Below are 4614 nucleotides of genomic sequence, written 5' to 3'. Positions count from 1 at the left end.
CTGACAATATTTAATTGTTGAAATTAAAAGAACAAAATACTTGAATCTGCTACTACTATTATGCATTTGAGTTCGGCTCCGTAGCAATCAGCACGCCGCTCTATAAAGAAGTGCGTGCCCGGCCTTTCAATTACTATCACCACAGAACCAGACCAACGGTTATCCCTTGTCTTCTACATGAGAGCGGTGACCGTGTGCATGGCCAAATGGGGAGAGAGTGTTCACAGCATTACGCGTAGAGCATGCGGCTACGACAGACGGTTGCTATTTTTGCCGGGGGAAGGAAACATATTACTGCCACAGCCAAATCGTCTCGTGATCTTGTCTCGGTACCGGTCGACCTTTCGCACCTAGTGCCTGTTAGTTGGTCTCTTTCTCTCGTGTCGTCGTCCCTGCCGCTGCCTCACCTCCTCTCCTGGCGGCGGCCGAGTCAATAAATGCATGCGCACCTGTGCTCTGATGCTCACCTCGGTGCCTCACTGCGGCGCGAAGGGGTGCTAACCGAACCACTGGACTACCCTTCATTGCTTTGAAGCGGCACTACTACGAGGAGCTACGCAATAGGGCTGAAACAGGCTCGAAGGAAGGTTAGAAAGTAGCAAGCATGTCTTCTACCACAATGAGCAACGTGCTCAACATCCTGGCGAACGAGCTGATTGTTCCTCGCGATCCTCGCACTGCCGACTGGGTCCTTGCAGGAAACAGGGAGTTTCTCATCTCGCTCTTCATGGTGTACGTCTACGTTGTGAAAATAGGTGGGCCTCGCTTCATGAAGGACCGGAAGCCGTACGACGGCATCAAACCACTCGTCATTGTATATAACGCCTGCATGGTAGCGCTGAACGCGTACTTCATGGTGGCGTTCCTGTCCAAGACATACCTGGGTGGCGGCTACAACCTCCTCTGCCAGGGAATAAACTACGAAGCTCGCGACGAGGTGACCATGAGTATGCTCAACCTGTGCTGGTGGTACATGCTTGTCAGGATAGCCGACTTCCTGGACACAGTGTTCTTCATGCTACGCAAGAAAGACTCGCACGTCTCCTTCCTGCACGTCGCCCACCACATCCTGGTCGTCTTCAATGGCTGCTACGGTGTCGGCTATGGTTCTGATGGCCAAGTGTCTCTGGCCATCATCCTTAACTGTTTCGTGCATGTGATAATGTACACTTATTACTTCCTGTCGCTTCTGGGATCGGCCGTCCAGAAGCACCTCTGGTGGAAGCGCTACCTGACCCAGTTCCAGTTGGTTCAGTTCAGCATCATATTCGTGCACATGCTGATTCCCATGTTCGTGAGCTGCGGTTATCCAAGGCCTCACATCTACGTCATGCTCTTCGAAGCTGTCTTCTTCTTCACCATGTTCATGCGCTTCTATTTTCAAGTCTACAATAACAGAAAGGGCAGCACCCAGAGAAGCATGGACAACAATGCCACCAAGAACAAGGTTCAGTGAAAACAGGCGCTGCGCACGCTGTGATATCAGGAAGGTTCGATCGCCTTCATCGTCACACCGTATTGTACGTTCATATGCATCGATATGTCACTCTAAAGCTCTAACCGCGCAACAAATACGGTGCGTATGGTGTTCGGCGATAACTGCCCTGTTTAGAAAAACATTTTGTCATTGTCAACTATTGACTTCTGTGTGAAAGACGAAATCTCTTCGAATAGATAAGTGGAAGCGCGGAATGAAAAATAGCGTCGTCATTTAGATCCGTCAGCATGCACATTCACTGTCATAACAATTCGCAGCATTATTGGCTGATCAGGCGTCTCTCACTACCCACACTTCATATTTAATTTACTCAACCTATATCCTAGCTACTGCCGCAACCATGGTGACGCATAACCCTAGGAGATTTTCATATACTTTGAGAGTAACACTTGGCGATAGTTCAAAAGCGAAAGCACACGGACGGAAGGGCGAAAAAAATTCCGACGGACACAGTGGGGAAGTAAGTTATCAACAGGTTATCCCCGTCTAGACAACGACATTAGCCCTTGAGCTTTGGCGGCGTGATCGTGGGTGAGATGGATGTTGTTTTGTGCTTGCTTTAGTAACCCGTGTAATCGGATTACGTTCACAAGTGAGCGAAAGGGATCCTCATTAGCTTAGTCCTGAACTTAACTGTGATGAGCGTGTTATTTTTGGATTCGCGGTCAATTTAATAGTTAAAGGTAAAAGCGGTTCCCCCATGGCAGTTGTAAAATACTATTACGCTTATCGCTGCCAGTTTATCCAGCACTCGACGCACTACATTTTAGGCGTAGACGGCAAAGCGTTCTGCGAAAGGATGTGCAAAATATTGCCAGGACAAAAGTTGCGTTGCTCGAACTCTCGCGTTTGCTGCATCTGGGTGCAGCGAAAGTGAGGAGATGTAAAAGCGAGATGTCTGTCAAGTTACGTAGTTTTGCACTGCAAGAAATTCAATTTTTGGACGCTTCTGTCTCCCTGGTGTCCACAAAGTGATTTGCCAAATGATTTGTTCTTTTTTTTGTTGCTTTTATAACGTTTTTATCTTCATGTCACCAATACAAAGTGCAGAAATACTGGTCATTTATGAAATAAATTATATTAATTTTCCAGTACATATGGTTACGTACCTCGTAAACGGGATTGCTGAGCGCAGCCCATCTACCCGTTTAGTATATATCCTTGGCAGTCAACAGTTCTGCCTTAATACCAAAATATTAGCTTATATTTCAGTGTTCAATGTACTCTAACTGGCTCGCCACAAAATTGTAACACCTGCCTATAGGCGTCCATTCGGGCTATATCCAGACATTTAAATCTTCATGGCTGCCAATTCTCAGAGTTTGTCCTTATAAGAAGGAACATCGTTGAATGGGGCTGGGTGCAGGGTAACCTCATGCCTTACATAACTTTTAGCGTAGGTTAGACGTCTTATAAATTTCTTCAATTATCAAATGATAGACTATTATCACACTCCTATCCAGACAAGTATTGGCAAAGGCAAAGGTGCACGTCAGAGGTTACATCTGAGATAAAGGGTTTTATATTAGTAGACTGACTACAAGTACATTGCGCATATTTGAGAAATAAAGTTAAATGACAGATTTAGTTTTGCGTTGGGAAACACTGGAGGCTGGCAGCATCGTAGGTACTTCGCTTAAAGAGAAACCGGCACTGATCTTGCCAGAAAATCGAGATCGACATTTCGATGGCAGCATTAGTAATGAAGAGGCACATTTCTTTATATTTTCAGTATAGTATAGTATAGTATAGTATAGTATAGTATAGTATAGTATAGTATAGTATAGTATAGTATAGTATAGTATAGTATAGTATAGTATAGTATAGTATAGTATAGTATAGTATAGTATAGTATAGTGCTCTTTGATGGCGCAAGTGGTGTTTAAAAAGCTGGTGGGTTAGTTTTGCACAGGTGTAAACAAGCCAAAATAGCACTCGTGCTTCAGAGGTGAAGGTTACAACTTCGTGTAACTATGAAATGAAAGGTAGCACGGTCCAGCGCTTCCAATTTATTTATTTTGTATCATTCTAAGCGTGTAGACACCATTTGTGATTTTCTACACGGTTCTAGTAAAATTCACTGCATGTTCGGACAAAACTTCCAGCAGAGATATAAATAAGGCCAGTGAACTAAAAATGTGCCACATAGAAGCATTTCCGTGGAGGTTCTTAATAGTCAGAGTGGCAGGAAAACGTGACGCGGTGGCACAGGCCCAGGAAATAGTAGCTTCGGTAGTACAATGACCTTTGCTACACAAGGTAGACCCCTACCATGTAACATTCTTTATAGCACCTTGCCCAAGGGAGTGGAACTGTTTCCCCCCTAATAGCTCCTAATGGTGGAGTGATACTGCTGAAAGAATACTCTTAGGTATGATAAGGGCAAGTCGCAGATAACTCGGCACTGCTCTCACAAAAGCAGAATAATGGCGTGCTGGAGCGCCTCTTGAGCTGCAGACACGATACTTAAAGCTGCTGCTGCGGCAGTGTCGGAAATCAGCGCGAGCTGCACTGGAAACATGACAGTAATTGCCTTCCTTTTTTTCTTGGCTATGCAGTCAAATGTGCATCGAACTGTTGGGTCTTAGGGAGATAAATATTCGCAGTCCTATGGCTCTAGCATTGATAGGGCCATGCTCATTTAATAGGGTCGTATGGTGGATCAGGCAATTACCTCAACTCGGTAACTTACAGCCGAATCGGTCAATAAAACATGTCTACTCCTTATTTTTCTTCGCGCAGGAATCATGACACTATTATCTGAATATATACGCTGCAGCCGCTGAACAGCAGCAGGAAATAGACGAAAGTGGTTAAAAGAATACGGTTTTTTACCTCTGCAACCTTGTCTCCATGTCGTATCTGTCAGCATAAGAGACGTTCTTTAGCCAAGGTTTTATTACGGTCCGTGAATCGTGTGCATGGTCATCAAGGGCGCTTGGCATTGCTTTCGCATTGTTGCTGCCTTCTGTGTAAGAGTCGTACACATGTTGAAGCTTCGCTGGTGCATAAATTTATCAGCTTTTCTTATTTGGTTTGGTATGAAATGTGGTATAAAAGAGTTTTATGTCGAGTGAAACTGGTACTGCCCTCTATACATGACTTTGCATGGGCCA

At 44.9% G+C, this 4614-nt stretch overlaps 1 pseudogene; it reads left to right on the top strand.

The window, feature by feature from the left end:
• The first annotated feature begins 604 nt into the window (after positions 1–604).
• LOC146193247 (very long chain fatty acid elongase AAEL008004 pseudogene) lies at positions 605–1456 on the top strand (annotated as a pseudogene).
• The last annotated feature ends 3158 nt before the right edge of the window (positions 1457–4614 follow it).

Source organism: Amblyomma maculatum, chromosome 4 (assembly GCF_055883805.1).
Source record: "Amblyomma maculatum isolate TAMU_Amacu chromosome 4, ASM5588380v1, whole genome shotgun sequence".
Lineage (NCBI taxonomy): Eukaryota > Metazoa > Arthropoda > Arachnida > Ixodida > Ixodidae > Amblyomma > Amblyomma maculatum.
The sequence above is the reverse complement of the archived record's forward strand: the minus strand, read 5'-3'. Positions and strand labels throughout refer to the sequence as shown.